This window comes from Equus asinus, unplaced genomic scaffold (genome assembly GCF_041296235.1).
Source record: "Equus asinus isolate D_3611 breed Donkey unplaced genomic scaffold, EquAss-T2T_v2 contig_159, whole genome shotgun sequence".
NCBI classification, from domain to species: domain Eukaryota; kingdom Metazoa; phylum Chordata; class Mammalia; order Perissodactyla; family Equidae; genus Equus; species Equus asinus.
This window is the reverse complement of record NW_027224804.1, coordinates 27,501-44,895: the sequence shown is the minus strand read 5'-3', so window position 1 is coordinate 44,895 and position 17,395 is coordinate 27,501.

Genomic DNA, 17,395 nt, shown 5'->3' with positions numbered 1-17,395 from the left:
AAGATTGCCACCTGAAGCCAGCCTCTCTTGCCCATCTTCCTCAGTTTCAGAGGGTAGATATTTCAGGGTTGCTTTTTCCCAGGTCTCCACGCCTTTGTGTTTTGTTTTGCTTAACGAGTGCCACCTGAGCTAGCCTCTCTTGCCATGTCCTCAGTTTCAGAGGGTAGATATTTCAGGGTTGCTTTGTCCCCAGGGCTCCACGCCTTTGTGCTTTGTTTTTGCTTAAGGATTGCACCTGAGGTAGCCTCTCTTGCCCATCTTCCTCAGTTCAGAGGGTGGATTTCTCCGTGTTGCTTTTTCCCCAGGTCTCCACGCCCTTGTGTGTTTCTTTTGCTTAAAGATTGCCACCTGAGCTAGCCTCTGTTGCCCATCTTCGTCCGTTTCAGAGGGTGGATTTCTCAGTGTTGCCTTTTCGCCAGCTCCCCACGCCCTTGTGTGTTTCTTTGCTTAAAGATTGTCACCTGAGCTAGGCACTGTTGCCCTGCTTCCTCAGTTTCAGAGGGTACCTTTTTCAGGGTTGCTTTTTCACCGGGTCTCCTCGCATTGTATTTTTTTATCTTATTTTTTTTGCTTAAAGATTGCCACCTGAGCTAGCCTCTGTTGCGCTTCTTTCTCAGTTCTAGAGGGTAGATTTCTCCGTGTTGCTTTTTCCCCAGGTCTCCACGCACTTCCTTTTATTTTTCCTTAAAAATTGCACCTGAGCTAGTCTCTGTTGTCCATCTTCGTCGGTTTCAGAGGGTAGATTTCTCACTGTTGCTTTTTTGCCAGGTCTGCACGCCCTTGTGTTTTTTTCTGCTTAAAGGTTGCAACCTGAGCTAGCTTCTTTTGCCCATGTCCCTCAGTTTCAGAGGGTGGATTTCTCCGTGTTGCTTTTTCCCCAGGCCTCCACGCCCTTGTGTGTTTCTTTTGCTTAACGATTGCCACCTGAGCTAGCCTCTGTTGCCCATTTCGTCCGTTTCAGATGGGTGGATTTCTCAGTGTTGCCTTTTCCCCAGCTCCCCACGCCCTTGTGTGTTTCTTTTGCTTAAAGATTGCCACCCTGAAGCCAGCCTCTCTTGCCCATCTTCCTCAGTTTCAGAGGGTAGATATTTCAGGGTTGCTTTTTCCCCAGGTCTCCACGCCTTTGGGTTTTGTTTTTGCTTAACGATTGCCACCTGAGCTAGCCTCTCTTGCCACTTCCTGAGTTTCAGAGGGTCGATATCTCCGTGTTGCTGTTTCCCAGGTCTCCACGCCCTTGTGTGTTTCTTTTGTTTAACGTTTGCCACCTGAAGCCAGCCTCTCTTGCCCATCTTCCTCAGTTTCAGAGGGTAGATATTTCAGGGTTGCTTTTTCCCCAGGTCTCCACGCCTTGTGTTTTGTTGTTGCTAACGATTGCCACCTGAGCTAGCCTCTCTTGCCCATGTCCTCAGTTTCAGAGGGTAGATATTTCAGGGTTGCTTTGTCCCCAGGGCTCCACGCCATTTGTGCTTTGTTTTTGCTTAAGGATTGCACCTGAGGTAGCCTCTTCTTGCCATCTTCCTCAGTTTCAGAGGGTGGATTTCTCCGTGTTGCTTTTTCCCCAGGTCTCCACGCCCTTGTGTGTTTCTTTTGCTTAAAGATTGCCACCTGAGCTAGCCTCTGTTGCCCATCTCGTCCGTTTCAGAGGGTGGATTTCTCAGTGTTGCCTTTTCGCCAGCTCCCACGCCCTTGTGTGTTTCTTTTGCTTAAAGATTGTCACCTGAGCTAGGCACTGTGGCCCTGCTTCCTCAGTTTCAGAGGGTACCTTTTTCAGGGTTGCTTTTTCACCGGGTCTCCTCGCCATTGTATTTTTTTATCTTATTTTTTTCGCTTAAAGATTGCCACCTGAGCTAGCCTCTGTTGCGCTTCTTTCTCAGTTCTAGAGGGTAGATTTCTCCGTGTTGCTTTTTCCCCAGGTCTCCACGCACTTCCTTTCATTTTTCCTTAAAAATTGCACCTGAGCTAGCCTCTGTTTGTCCATCTTCGTCGGTTTCAGAGGGTAGAATTTCTCACTGTTGCTTTTTTGCCAGGTCTGCACGCCCTTGTGTTTTTTTTCTGCTTAAAGGTTGCAACCTGAGCTAGCTTCTTTTGCCCATGTCCCCTCAGTTTCAGAGGGTGGATTTCTCCGTGTTGCTTTTTCCCCAGGCCTCCACGCCCTTGTGTGTTTCTTTTGCTTAACGATTGCCACCTGAGCTAGCCTCTGTTGCCCATCTTCGTCCGTTTCAGAGGGTGGATTTCTCAGTGTTGCCTTTTCCCAGCTCCCCACGACCTTGTGTGTTTCTTTTGCTTAAAGATTGCCACCTGAAGCCAGCCTCTCTTGCCCATCTTCTCAGTTTCAGAGGGTAGATATTTCAGGGTTGCTTTTTCCCCAGGTCTCCACGCCTTTGGGTTTTGTTTTTGCTTAACGATTGCCACCTGAGCTAGCCTCTCTTGCCATCTTCCTGAGTTCAGAGGGGTCGATATCTCCGTGTTGCTGTTTCCCCAGGTCTCCACGCCCTTGTGTGTTTCTTTTGCTTAACGTTTGCCACCTGAAGCCAGCCTCTCTTGCCATCTTCCTCAGTTTCAGAGGGTAGATATTTCAGGGTTGCTTTTTCCCCAGGTCTCCACGCCTTTGTGTTTTGTTTTTGCTTAACGAGTGCCACCTGAGCTAGCCTCTCTTGCCCATGTTCCTCAGTTTCAGAGGGTAGATATTTCAGGGTTGCTTTGTCCCCAGGGCTCACGCCTTTGTGCTTTGTTTTTGCTTAAGGATTGCCACCTGAGGTAGCCTCTCTTGCCCATCTTCCTCAGTTCAGAGGGTGGATTTCTCCGTGTTGCTTTTTCCCCAGGTCTCCACGCCCTTGTGTGTTTCTTTTGCTTAAAGATTGCCACCTGAGCTAGCCTCTGTTGCCCATCTTCGTCCGTTCAGAGGGTGGATTTCTCAGTGTTGCCTTTTCGCCAGCTCCCACGCCCTTGTGTGTTTCTTTTGCTTAAAGATTGTCACCTGAGCTAGGCACTGTTGCCCTGCTTCCTCAGTTTCAGAGGGTACCTTTTTCAGGGTTGCTTTTTCACCGGGTCTCCTCGCCATTGTATTTTTTTATCTTATTTTTTTTGCTTAAAGATTGCCACCTGAGCTAGCCTCTGTTGCGCTTCTTTCTCAGTTCTAGAGGGTAGATTTCTCCGTGTTGCTTTTTCCCCAGGTCTCCACGCACTTCCTTTTATTTTTCCTTAAAAATTGCCACCTGAGCTAGTCTCTGTTGTCCATCTTCGTCGGTTTCAGAGGGTAGATTTCTCACTGTTGCTTTTTTGCCAGGTCTGCACGCCCTTGTGTTTTTTTTCTGCTTAAAGGTTGCAACCTGAGCTAGCTTCTTTTGCCCATGTCCCTCAGTTTCAGAGGGTGGATTTCTCCGTGTTGCTTTTTCCCCCAGGCCTCCACGCCCTTGTGTGTTTCTTTTGCTTAACGATTGCCACCTGAGCTAGCCTCTGTTGCCCATTTCGTCCGTTTCAGAGGGTGGATTTCTCAGTGTTGCCTTTTCCCAGCTCCCCACGCCCTTGTGTGTTTCTTTTGCTTAAAGATTGCCACCTGAAGCCAGCCTCTCTTGCCCCATCTTCCTCAGTTTCAGAGGTAGATATTTCAGGGTTGCTTTTTCCCCAGGTCTCCACGCTTTGGGTTTTGTTTTTGCTTAACGATTGCCACCTGAGCTAGCCTCTCTTGCCATCTTCCTGAGTTTCAGAGGGTCGATATCTCCGTGTTGCTGTTTCCCCAGGTCCCCACGCCCTTGTGTGTTTCTTTTGCTTAAAGATTGTCACCTGAGCTAGGCACTGTTGCCCTGCTTCCTCAGTTTCAGAGGGTACCTTTTTCAGGTTGCTTTTTGACCGGGTCTCCTCGCCATTGTATTTTTTTTATTTTATTTTTTTTGCTTAAAGATTGCCACCTGAGCTAGCCTCTGTTGCCCATCTTCTTCAGTTTCAGAGGGTGGATTTCTCCGTGTGGCTTTTTCCCCAGGTCTCCACGCCCTTGTGTGTTTCTTTTGCTTACCGATTGCCACCTGAGGTAGCCTCTGTTGCCCATCCTCGTCAGTTTCAGAAGGTAGATTTCTCAGTGCTGCTTTTTTTCCCCGGTCTCCACGCACTTGTGTGTTTCTTTTGCTTAAAGTTTGCCACCTGAAGGCAGCCTCTCTTGCGCATCTTCCTCAGTTTCAGAGGGTAGATATTTCAGGGTTGCTTTTTCCCCAGGTCTCCACGCCTTTGGGTTTTGTTTTTGCTTAACGAATGCCACCTGAGCTAGCCTCTCTTGCCCATCTTCCTCAGTTTCAGAGGGTGGATTTCTCCGTGTTGCTTTTTCCCCAGGTCTCCACGCCCTTGTGTGTTTCTTTTGCTTAACGTTTGCCACATGAAGCCAGCCTCTCTTGCCCATCTTCCTCAGTTTCAGAGGGTAGATATTTCAGGGTGGTTTTTATCCAAGGTCTCCACGCCTTTGGGTTTTGTTTTTGCTTAACGATTGCCACCTGAGGTAGCCTCTGTTGCCCATCTGCCTCAGTTTCAGCTGGAGGATTTCTCCGTGATGCTTTTTCCCAGGTCTCCACGCCCTGTGTGTTTCTTTTGCTTAAAGATTGTCACCTGAGCTAGGCATTGTTGCCCTGCTTCCTCAGTTTCAGAGGGTACCTGTTTCAGGGTTGCTTTTTGACGGGTCTCCTCGCCATTGTATTTTTTTATTTTATTTTTTTTGCTTAAAGATTGCCACCTGAGGTAGCCTCTGTTGCCCATCTTCCACGGTTTCAGAGGGTGGATTTCTCCGTGTTGCTTTTTCCCCAGGTCTCCACGCCCTTGTGTGTTTCTTTTGCTTAAAGTTTGCCACCTGAGGCCAGCCTCTCTTGCCCATCTTCCTCAGTTTCAGAGGGTAGATGTTTCAGGGTTGCTTTTTCCCAGGTCTCCACGCCTTTGTGCTTTGTTTTTGCTTAACGATTGCCACCTGAGGTAGCCTCTCTTGCCCATCATCCTCAGTTTTAGACGGTGGATTTCTCCGTGTTGCTTTTTCCCCAGGTCTCCACCGCCCTTGTGTGTTTCTTTTGCTTAACGATTGCCACCTGAGCTAGCCTCTGTTGCCCATCTTCGTCCGTTTCAGAGGGTGGATTTCTCAGTGTTGCCTTTTCGTCAGCTACCCACGCCCTTGTGTGTTTCTTTTGCTTAAAGATTGTCACCTGAGTTAGGCACTGTTGCCCTGCTTCCTCAGTTTCAGAGGGTACCTTTTCAGGGTTGCTTTTTCACCGGGTCTCCTCGCCATTGTATTTTTTTATCTTATTTTTTTTGCTTAAAGATTGCCACCTGAGCTAGCCTCTGTTGCGCTTCTTTCTCAGTTCTAGAGGGTAGATTTCTCCGTGTTGCTTTTTCCCCAGGTCTCCACGCACTTCCTTTTATTTTTCCTTAAAAATTGCCACCTGAGCTAGCCTCTGTTGTCCATCTTCGTCGGTTTCAGAGGGTAGATTTCTCACTGTTGCTTTTTTGCCAGGTCTGCACGCCCTTGTGTTTTTTTTCTTGCTTAAAGGTTGCAACCTGAGCTAGCTTCTTTTGCCCATGTCCCTCAGTTTCAGAGGGTGGATTTCTCCGTGTTGCTTTTTCCCCAGGCCTCCACGCCCTTGTGTGTTTCTTTTGCTTAAAGATTGCCACCTGAAGCCAGCCTCTCTTGCCCATCTTCCTCAGTTTCAGAGGGTAGATATTTCAGGGTTGCTTTTTCCCCAGGTCTCCACGCCTTTGTGTTTTGTTTTTGCTTAACGAGTGCCACCTGAGCTAGCCTCTCTTGCCCATGTTCCTCAGTTTCAGAGGGTAGATATTTCAGGGTTGCTTTGTCCCCAGGGCTCCACGCCTTTGTGCTTTGTTTTTGCTTAAGGATTGCCACCTGAGGTAGCCTCTCTTGCCCATCTTCCTCAGTTTCAGAGGGTGGATTTCTCCGTGTTGCTTTTTCCCCAGGTCTCCACGCCCTTGTGTGTTTCTTTTGCTTAAAGATTGCCACCTGAGCTAGCCTCTGTTGCCCATCTTCGTCCGTTTCAGAGGGTGGATTTCTCAGTGTTGCCTTTTCGCCAGCTCCCCACGCCCTTGTGTGTTTCTTTTGCTTAAAGATTGTCACCTGAGCTAGGCACTGTTGCCCTGCTTCCTCAGTTTCAGAGGGTACCTTTTTCAGGGTTGCTTTTTCACCGGGTCTCCTCGCCATTGTATTTTTTTATCTTATTTTTTTTGCTTAAAGATTGCCACCTGAGCTAGCCTCTGTTGCGCTTCTTTCTCAGTTCTAGAGGGTAGATTTCTCCGTGTTGCTTTTTCCCCAGGTCTCCACGCACTTCCTTTTATTTTTCCTTAAAAATTGCCACCTGAGCTAGCCTCTGTTGTCCATCTTCGTCGGTTTCAGAGGGTAGATTTCTCACTGTTGCTTTTTTGCCAGGTCTGCACGCCCTTGTGTTTTTTTTCTGCTTAAAGGTTGCAACCTGAGCTAGCTTCTTTTGCCCATGTCCCTCAGTTTCAGAGGGTGGATTTCTCCGTGTTGCTTTTTCCCCAGGCCTCCACGCCCTTGTGTGTTTCTTTTGCTTAAAGATTGCCACCTGAAGCCAGCCTCTCTTGCCCATCTTCCTCAGTTTCAGAGGGTAGATATTTCAGGGTTGCTTTTTCCCCAGGTCTCCACGCCTTTGTGTTTTGTTTTTGCTTAACGAGTGCCACCTGAGCTAGCCTCTCTTGCCCATGTTCCTCAGTTTCAGAGGGTAGATATTTCAGGGTTGCTTTGTCCCCAGGGCTCCACGCCTTTGTGCTTTGTTTTTGCTTAAGGATTGCCACCTGAGGTAGCCTCTCTTGCCCATCTTCCTCAGTTTCAGAGGGTGGATTTCTCCGTGTTGCTTTTTCCCCAGGTCTCCACGCCCTTGTGTGTTTCTTTTGCTTAAAGATTGCCACCTGAGCTAGCCTCTGTTGCCCATCTTCGTCCGTTTCAGAGGGTGGATTTCTCAGTGTTGCCTTTTCGCCAGCTCCCCACGCCCTTGTGTGTTTCTTTTGCTTAAAGATTGTCACCTGAGCTAGGCACTGTTGCCCTGCTTCCTCAGTTTCAGAGGGTACCTTTTTCAGGGTTGCTTTTTCACCGGGTCTCCTCGCCATTGTATTTTTTTATCTTATTTTTTTTGCTTAAAGATTGCCACCTGAGCTAGCCTCTGTTGCGCTTCTTTCTCAGTTCTAGAGGGTAGATTTCTCCGTGTTGCTTTTTCCCCAGGTCTCCACGCACTTCCTTTTATTTTTCCTTAAAAATTGCCACCTGAGCTAGCCTCTGTTGTCCATCTTCGTCGGTTTCAGAGGGTAGATTTCTCACTGTTGCTTTTTTGCCAGGTCTGCACGCCCTTGTGTTTTTTTTCTGCTTAAAGGTTGCAACCTGAGCTAGCTTCTTTTGCCCATGTCCCTCAGTTTCAGAGGGTGGATTTCTCCGTGTTGCTTTTTCCCCAGGCCTCCACGCCCTTGTGTGTTTCTTTTGCTTAACGATTGCCACCTGAGCTAGCCTCTGTTGCCCATCTTCGTCCGTTTCAGAGGGTGGATTTCTCAGTGTTGCCTTTTCCCCAGCTCCCCACGCCCTTGTGTGTTTCTTTTGCTTAACGATTGCCACCTGAAGCCAGCCTCTCTTGCCCATCTTCCTCAGTTTCAGAGGGTAGATATTTCAGGGTTGCTTTTTCCCCAGGTCTCCACGCCTTTGGGTTTTGTTTTTGCTTAACGATTGCCACCTGAGCTAGCCTCTCTTGCCCATCTTCCTGAGTTTCAGAGGGTCGATATCTCCGTATTGCTGTTTCCCCAGGTCTCCACGCCCTTGTGTGTTTCTTTTGCTTAACGTTTGCCACCTGAAGCCAGCCTCTCTTGCCCATCTTCCTCAGTTTCAGAGGGTAGATATTTCAGGGTTGCTTTTTCCCCAGGTCTCCACGCCTTTGTGTTTTGTTTTTGCTTAACGATTGCCACCTGAGCTAGCCTCTCTTGCCCTTGTTCCTCAGTTTCAGAGGGTAGATATTTCAGGGTTGCTTTGTCCCCAGGGCTCCACGCCTTTGTGTTTTGTTTTTGCTTAACGAGTGCCACCTGAGCTAGCCTCTCTTGCCCATGTTCCTCAGTTTCAGAGGGTAGATATTTCAGGGTTGCTTTGTCCCCAGGGCTCCACGCCTTTGTGCTTTGTTTTTGCTTAAGGATTGCCACCTGAGGTAGCCTCTCTTGCCCATCTTCCTCAGTTTCAGAGGGTGGATTTCTCCGTGTTGCTTTTTCCCCAGGTCTCCACGCCCTTGTGTGTTTCTTTTGCTTAAAGATTGCCACCTGAGCTAGCCTCTGTTGCCCATCTTCGTCCGTTTCAGAGGGTGGATTTCTCAGTGTTGCCTTTTCGCCAGCTCCCCACGCCCTTGTGTGTTTCTTTTGCTTAAAGATTGTCACCTGAGCTAGGCACTGTTGCCCTGCTTCCTCAGTTTCAGAGGGTACCTTTTTCAGGGTTGCTTTTTCACCGGGTCTCCTCGCCATTGTATTTTTTTATCTTATTTTTTTTGCTTAAAGATTGCCACCTGAGCTAGCCTCTGTTGCGCTTCTTTCTCAGTTCTAGAGGGTAGATTTCTCCGTGTTGCTTTTTCCCCAGGTCTCCACGCACTTCCTTTTATTTTTCCTTAAAAATTGCCACCTGAGCTAGCCTCTGTTGTCCATCTTCGTCGGTTTCAGAGGGTAGATTTCTCACTGTTGCTTTTTTGCCAGGTCTGCACGCCCTTGTGTTTTTTTTCTGCTTAAAGGTTGCAACCTGAGCTAGCTTCTTTTGCCCATGTCCCTCAGTTTCAGAGGGTGGATTTCTCCGTGTTGCTTTTTCCCCAGGCCTCCACGCCCTTGTGTGTTTCTTTTGCTTAAAGATTGCCACCTGAAGCCAGCCTCTCTTGCCCATCTTCCTCAGTTTCAGAGGGTAGATATTTCAGGGTTGCTTTTTCCCCAGGTCTCCACGCCTTTGTGTTTTGTTTTTGCTTAACGAGTGCCACCTGAGCTAGCCTCTCTTGCCCATGTTCCTCAGTTTCAGAGGGTAGATATTTCAGGGTTGCTTTGTCCCCAGGGCTCCACGCCTTTGTGCTTTGTTTTTGCTTAAGGATTGCCACCTGAGGTAGCCTCTCTTGCCCATCTTCCTCAGTTTCAGAGGGTGGATTTCTCCGTGTTGCTTTTTCCCCAGGTCTCCACGCCCTTGTGTGTTTCTTTTGCTTAAAGATTGCCACCTGAGCTAGCCTCTGTTGCCCATCTTCGTCCGTTTCAGAGGGTGGATTTCTCAGTGTTGCCTTTTCGCCAGCTCCCCACGCCCTTGTGTGTTTCTTTTGCTTAAAGATTGTCACCTGAGCTAGGCACTGTTGCCCTGCTTCCTCAGTTTCAGAGGGTACCTTTTTCAGGGTTGCTTTTTCACCGGGTCTCCTCGCCATTGTATTTTTTTATCTTATTTTTTTTGCTTAAAGATTGCCACCTGAGCTAGCCTCTGTTGCGCTTCTTTCTCAGTTCTAGAGGGTAGATTTCTCCGTGTTGCTTTTTCCCCAGGTCTCCACGCACTTCCTTTTATTTTTCCTTAAAAATTGCCACCTGAGCTAGCCTCTGTTGTCCATCTTCGTCGGTTTCAGAGGGTAGATTTCTCACTGTTGCTTTTTTGCCAGGTCTGCACGCCCTTGTGTTTTTTTTCTGCTTAAAGGTTGCAACCTGAGCTAGCTTCTTTTGCCCATGTCCCTCAGTTTCAGAGGGTGGATTTCTCCGTGTTGCTTTTTCCCCAGGCCTCCACGCCCTTGTGTGTTTCTTTTGCTTAACGATTGCCACCTGAGCTAGCCTCTGTTGCCCATCTTCGTCCGTTTCAGAGGGTGGATTTCTCAGTGTTGCCTTTTCCCCAGCTCCCCACGCCCTTGTGTGTTTCTTTTGCTTAACGATTGCCACCTGAAGCCAGCCTCTCTTGCCCATCTTCCTCAGTTTCAGAGGGTAGATATTTCAGGGTTGCTTTTTCCCCAGGTCTCCACGCCTTTGGGTTTTGTTTTTGCTTAACGATTGCCACCTGAGCTAGCCTCTCTTGCCCATCTTCCTGAGTTTCAGAGGGTCGATATCTCCGTATTGCTGTTTCCCCAGGTCTCCACGCCCTTGTGTGTTTCTTTTGCTTAACGTTTGCCACCTGAAGCCAGCCTCTCTTGCCCATCTTCCTCAGTTTCAGAGGGTAGATATTTCAGGGTTGCTTTTTCCCCAGGTCTCCACGCCTTTGGGTTTTGTTTTTGCTTAACGATTGCCACCTGAGCTAGCCTCTCTTGCCCATCTTCCTGAGTTTCAGAGGGTCGATATCTCCGTATTGCTGTTTCCCCAGGTCTCCACGCCCTTGTGTGTTTCTTTTGCTTAACGTTTGCCACCTGAAGCCAGCCTCTCTTGCCCATCTTCCTCAGTTTCAGAGGGTAGATATTTCAGGGTTGCTTTTTCCCCAGGTCTCCACGCCTTTGTGTTTTGTTTTTGCTTAACGAGTGCCACCTGAGCTAGCCTCTCTTGCCCATGTTCCTCAGTTTCAGAGGGTAGATATTTCAGGGTTGCTTTGTCCCCAGGGCTCCACGCCTTTGTGCTTTGTTTTTGCTTAAGGATTGCCACCTGAGGTAGCCTCTCTTGCCCATCTTCCTCAGTTTCAGAGGGTGGATTTCTCCGTGTTGCTTTTTCCCCAGGTCTCCACGCCCTTGTGTGTTTCTTTTGCTTAAAGATTGCCACCTGAGCTAGCCTCTGTTGCCCATCTTCGTCCGTTTCAGAGGGTGGATTTCTCAGTGTTGCCTTTTCGCCAGCTCCCCACGCCCTTGTGTGTTTCTTTTGCTTAAAGATTGTCACCTGAGCTAGGCACTGTTGCCCTGCTTCCTCAGTTTCAGAGGGTACCTTTTTCAGGGTTGCTTTTTCACCGGGTCTCCTCGCCATTGTATTTTTTTATCTTATTTTTTTCGCTTAAAGATTGCCACCTGAGCTAGCCTCTGTTGCGCTTCTTTCTCAGTTCTAGAGGGTAGATTTCTCCGTGTTGCTTTTTCCCCAGGTCTCCACGCACTTCCTTTTATTTTTCCTTAAAAATTGCCACCTGAGCTAGCCTCTGTTGTCCATCTTCGTCGGTTTCAGAGGGTAGATTTCTCACTGTTGCTTTTTTGCCAGGTCTGCACGCCCTTGTGTTTTTTTTCTGCTTAAAGGTTGCAACCTGAGCTAGCTTCTTTTGCCCATGTCCCTCAGTTTCAGAGGGTGGATTTCTCCGTGTTGCTTTTTCCCCAGGCCTCCACGCCCTTGTGTGTTTCTTTTGCTTAACGATTGCCACCTGAGCTAGCCTCTGTTGCCCATCTTCGTCCGTTTCAGAGGGTGGATTTCTCAGTGTTGCCTTTTCCCCAGCTCCCCACGCCCTTGTGTGTTTCTTTTGCTTAACGATTGCCACCTGAAGCCAGCCTCTCTTGCCCATCTTCCTCAGTTTCAGAGGGTAGATATCTCCGTGTTGCTGTTTCCCCAGGTCTCCACGCCCTTGTGTGTTTCTTTTGCTTAACGTTTGCCACCTGAAGCCAGCCTCTCTTGCCCATCTTCCTCAGTTTCAGAGGGTAGATATTTCAGGGTTGCTTTTTCCCAAGGTCTCCACGCCTTTGTGTTTTGTTTTTGCTTAATGATTGCCACCTGAGGTAGCCTCTGTTGCCCATCTTCCTCAGTTTCAGCTGGAGGATTTCTCCGTGATGCTTTTTCCCCAGGTCTCCACGCCCTTGTGTGTTTCTTTTGCTTAAAGATTGTCACCTGAGCTAGGCATTGTTGCCCTGCTTCCTCAGTTTCAGAGGGTACCTTTTTCAGGGTTGCTTTTTGACCGGGTCTCCTCGCCATTGTATTTTTTTATTTTATTTTTTTTGCTTAAAGATTGCCACCTGAGCTAGCCTCTGTTGCCCATCTTCTTCAGTTTCAGAGGGTGGATTTCTCCGTGTGGCTTTTTCCCCAGGTCTCCACGCCCTTGTGTGTTTCTTTTGCTTACCGATTGCCACCTGAGGTAGCCTCTGTTGCCCATCCTCGTCAGTTTCAGAAGGTAGATTTCTCAGTGCTGCTTTTTCCCCGGTCTCCACGCACTTGTGTGTTTCTTTTGCTTAAAGTTTGCCACCTGAAGGCAGCCTCTCTTGCGCATCTTCCTCAGTTTCAGAGGGTAGATATTTCAGGGTTGCTTTTTCCCCAGGTCTCCACGCCTTTGGGTTTTGTTTTTGCTTAACGAATGCCACCTGAGCTAGCCTCTCTTGCCCATCTTCCTCAGTTTCAGAGGGTGGATTTCTCCGTGTTGCTTTTTCCCCAGGTCTCCACGCCCTTGTGTGTTTCTTTTGCTTAACGTTTGCCACATGAAGCCAGCCTCTCTTGCCCATCTTCCTCAGTTTCAGAGGGTAGATATTTCAGGGTTGGTTTTTATCCAAGGTCTCCACGCCTTTGGGTTTTGTTTTTGCTTAACGATTGCCACCTGAGGTAGCCTCTGTTGCCCATCTTCCTCAGTTTCAGAGGGTGGATTTCTCAGTGTTGCCTTTTCGCCAGCTCCCCACGCCCTTGTGTGTTTCTTTTGCTTAAAGATTGTCACCTGAGCTAGGCACTGTTGCCCTGCTTCCTCAGTTTCAGAGGGTACCTTTTTCAGGGTTGCTTTTTCACCGGGTCTCCTCGCCATTGTATTTTTTTATCTTATTTTTTTTGCTTAAAGATTGCCACCTGAGCTAGCCTCTGTTGCGCTTCTTTCTCAGTTCTAGAGGGTAGATTTCTCCGTGTTGCTTTTTCCCCAGGTCTCCACGCACTTCCTTTCATTTTTCCTTAAAAATTGCCACCTGAGCTAGCCCCTGTTGCCCATCTTCGTCGGTTTCAGAGGGTAGATTTCTCAGTGTTGATTTTTCCCCATTTCTCCACGCCCTCGTGCTTTTTTTTTTTTATTTCCTTAAATGTCGGCGCCTGAGCTAGCTTCTTTTGCCCATCTTCGTCAGTTTCAGCGGGTAGACTCTCCGCCTGCCTTCGACAGGCCCTCTGGACTGGAAAGCTTTCCTCCTCCCGTCATCACGGTCCTTCTCGGATGACGTGCCTGGTTTCGGTTTGACCGTCCCCGCCCGCCCTGATTTTCTAAGTCCTCCCGGGAACCCCGGGGGCGCTCCAGCCGCTCCGGGAAGCGGCGGCCTCCCGGCCGCACCGGCCCAGCCCGGCCCGGGCCGCCCCCTGGCCTCTCTGGGGGGAACTCTCCCCTTCCCCTTCCCGGTGATCGCCCGAGAAACCTTTTCCGAGTCCCCCTCCTGCGGCTGGGGCTGCGCCTTGGCGGCCGGGAGCCCGCGGGCGGACGCCCCGGGGCCGCACTGGGCCGGGAGGCTGGGTCCGAGGGGGCTCCGGGACGGGATCGGGCGGCCCGGCGGCCCGGCTGTGCTCCCCGGCGGGCCCGCGCTCCGGCTCCGTCCCGCTGAGGCGGTCGTCGGTCGCCGGGTGCCACCTGGCGGCCGCTTTTATATCGTCTCTTTCCTCCGGAGCTCCGGCGACGCGGGCCAAGGGACGGGACTCGGCCGCGGTGACCGAGGCAGAGTCCCGGGAGGCCGGCGTCGCTGGCGGGATCTGGCCCGGTGGCGCCGGGGCGTGAGCGCGACGCCCGCTCGCCGGAGATTGGAGGTGCAGGCTACTGAGCGAGGTGGCTGTCGCCGCGCCGCCCGGTGCCGGCCGGGGTGTGGGGCCTCCCGGACGGGTCGACCAGCAGCCGCCGGTGCCCCTCCGTCCCCGGGAGGGGGTGGGGGGCCGCCGCGGGGGAACGGGCGAGGGAGCTCGTCCCGTGCCCGGCCGTCGTCCCGAGGGCGGCCCGGTGGTCGGGCCTTCCGCGTCGCCGATCCCCTTTCCGCGCCCCGCTCCGGAGGTGGGCGACCGGCCGGGGCCTTGCGGGGGAGGCCCGTGGAGGGCGCGACGGGCTCGGCCGCCGGGCTGGCCTTTTCCCCACTGGTCTTCCGAGTCGACCGGCTCTGGCGGTGGGGACCGGGCCCGGTCCTCGGATGCCTCCTCCTCCGTGGCAGTTTTTTTTTCCAAGTCCCGCCCTGGAGAAGAGCGTGGACCGGCCCCGGGAGCCCTCGAGGGCGGGCCGGGGAGGGCGTCCCCGGCCCGGACGCGTGCCCGGGGTGGGTCCGGGCCGTCGGACCGGACTTCTCTCTCCGAGTTTCGCGGGTCGCGTCTTTGTCCGGAGGCGGGAGGGGGCCGGCTCGAGGCGTAGGTGGAGCCCCGGCTGAGGGACGGGAGCCACGGTCCCGCCCCGGGCCCGGTCGCCGGAGGCGCCTCCGCGGAATTCTTTTCTAAGTCCTGACCCGGCGACTCAGAGGGAGGGACCGACCGGTCCCGGCCCGCGCGGGCGGCCCGGGGAGGCTGTCCCCGGCTCCCCCTGCCGCCACGCTTCTGGGGTCGACCAGATGGCCCCGGGAGCTCCGGGCCTGGTGGCGATGGGGTCGTGCTTGGGGTCTGGTGGCCGTGGCCGTGATCCAGGGGTTCCCCTGGTGATCCGTGGGTGGGCCCCGTCTCCGGGCGCGGCGATTCTTGCCCCCGAATGGGTGGTTTTGTGCCGCCAGATAAGTGCTGACACGCTCTGCTCGGGTGACAGTCGCCCGAGAGCTTCCGGGTGCCTGGATGCGTGTGCGGGGAGGGCTCCGGGCTCTGGCCGAGAACAGGACGCCCGTTTCCACCCCCGCCGCTTGAGCCGCCCGCTGGGGCCTGCGCGCCGGCTCTTGTGCGTTCCAGGCGCCCCCACGACCGTGGTGCCACCTCCGGTCTCTGGTACCCGAGGGCGGCGGGGTTAGGGGCGCGGGGTCCTCTACCACGTGCACTCCCTGCCGCCGGCACCCGGGTGCGGTCGCGACTTACCCCATCCCACCGGCTCCGTGCCAGTGCGTGTCAGGCGTTCTCGTCCTGGGGTCGTCGCCCGCGCTTGCTGGAGGAGGAGAGGGGTCGGTGAGGCTGAAGCAGGCTCCTCCGCTCGCTGTCCTCGCCGGCCTTCCCTTGCTCGGGGGTCCCTCGCGTTATGCTGCCGACCGATGTGGTGATGCTGTGCTCTCCCGGGCCGGGCCTAAGCCGTGCCAGACGAGGGACGGACGTTCATGGCGAACGGGACCGCTCTTCTCGCTCTGCCCGCGGGTCCCCTCGCCCGTTCTCCCCCGCTGCGAGTGGCGTGTGGGAGGCGGCAGGGGTGCGGAATCCGGCCCGACCTCGCTCCCCCGCCCCGTGCCTCGTGGCGTGGGCGGTGTCGGGGTCTCCGTGACGCGGCGGATGCTCTGCCTGTGCCTCTTGGCTGTGTCTCGCGGGCGGCCCTCCCCGCGGTGGGGCGGGCCGTGTTGCCGCCGCGCCGCGCGCCTTCCCGGGCGCGTGAGCGCGTTCCCCAGGCCGTTGGCGGTGCCCCTGGAGCGTTCCAGGTCGTCCCTCAGGCGCCCGAGGCCGAGTGGCGGTGTCGTTCCCTGTTCCCGTCGGCCTCCTCAGGTAACCGCTGCGCTGGTGTGTCTGAGGAGCGGGGGGGGTCGAGTCGGTAAGGGAGGCGTGCCCCTCGTCCCCCTCGGGGGGGACGGGTGCCTCGTCGCCCCCCACGGCGTGCCGTGTGGGGGCGGGCAGGCTCGGGCGCGTGCCCGCGCGTTCCCCTTGCTGGGGTTTCCCCGCGGGTGTGGGAGTGACCGTGGCGGGCCGAGCCAGCGGCGTGGCGCTGGCTCTTTGGTTGGGAGGTGCTGTTTGATCGGCACCTCCGTCCCAGTCTCTGCCTCCCTTGGTCTCTCGGCCTGAGGGGAGGCACTGACTTGGGAGCCGCACAGGGGCCTTGTAGATCCCTAGCTAAGCCCAGTGTGGCCAGAGATGGCGAGCCCGGGGCAGCGCGGGCTCGCGGCCCTGACCACGGACGCTCCGACTTGCTCTAGGCCTTACCTCTACCGCAGACCCCTCCTGCATTGCGTGGCCATGGTGTCTGTAAGCGCCTTGGTGGGCCCGATGGCGGACGATGGGCGGGGGCGACACGCCCTCGGTGAGAAAGCCTTCTCTAGCGATCCGAGAGGGTGCCTTGGGGTACCGGACCCCCCAGCCGCCGCCCCTCCTTTGCGCGTAGTAGCCACGGACGCCACCACCGTGGCGCGTGGGCAGAGCTGCTCTTTGCCTACCGCGGCCGGCGCCTCCCCCCTCCGAGTCGGGGGAGGGTCACGCCCGGCCGGGCCGTCGTCGGGCGCGGGGCCGCGCGTGTGCGCGAGCGTGCGCGTGGTTCTCCCGTCGCGCGCTGGGGCGGGGAGAGGGCCCGGCCCCGTCCGGGCTCCGCCCCGCCGCGAGCGGCTGGCTCTCCGCTCGCTCCCGTCCCGAGCCGCAGCCGGTGGTGGCGTGCGGGCATGGGTGGGGGCCGCCGCCGCTCTCGGGCGCGTTCCCTCGGGACGTGGGCCCCGGAGCAGACCAGACAGGCAGACGGGTGGCTGGGTGGACGGGGCGGCCCCCGGCGGCGGGGGCGCCTCACGTAGGCCCCGGCGGTGGGGCCGGGCCCGCGGGAGGCCGAGGGGTGGCTGAGGCCGGCCGGCGTCCCAGGCGTCGTGGGACCGCCCTCGCGTGTCGTTGGCGGTGGGATCCCGCGTGTGTTTTCCTGGTGGCCCGTCCGCGCCCGAGGCCGTCCCCGGGAGCCTTCCCGCGAGCCCGTGCTCCCTCCGTCGAGGCGCGCGCCGCGCTCCCCGCTGCCCCCGGTGCTCCCCCGCCCGGGCAGACGCCTGGCCGCGCCGCCCACCGGCCGGGACCGAAGTGGGCCTCGCCGTGCGGGTGTCGCCTCCGGCCACCGAGGCCGGTGGTGGCCCCGGGCGAAGTGCTCTCGGCTCCGGTCGGGTGGGGCCCGCGCGCCAGGCGCCCGGCGCGGGACGCTGGCGCCGTGTGCGGGAGAGCCCTGGCCGTGGCGGGGCCGAGCCCCCGTGAGCTGCGCGCGGGGCGACGGGGCCAGTCGCCGTTCTGGGCGCCGCGGGACCGCCCCTGGTGCTGGAGGCCCCTGGCGGTGAGACCCCGTGTGTGCTCCGGCGGCCGACTTGCCTCGGGAGGTTCTGTCTTCCCTCCTTCGCCCCGAGCGCGTCTCTCGGCGGGCCGCGGCCCTTCCGCCGCCGCCTCTCCGGCGCCTCGGCCCTCGCCGCCGCCGGCCTTCTCCCGAGCCCTTCCCCGTCGTCGCCTGTTCTGGCTGCCCGACCGGGGCCCCGCCCCGAGCGCGACTCGCTTCCCGGGGCCGCTGCGGCCTCCTCCGTGTCCGCCGCCGCCACCCGCGCGACGGCGACGTTGCGTGCGGGCGGGGGACCGTCTCCCGCGGCGCCCCGTTCTGGCGCGCGCGTGTCTGTCACAGCGCGGGTCGGGTCCCGGCCAGCCGTCGTGACCGGCCGCCGGCGCGCCGCGCCACCCCCGGGGGCGGGGGGTCGGGCCTCGGTCCGGCTCTCGG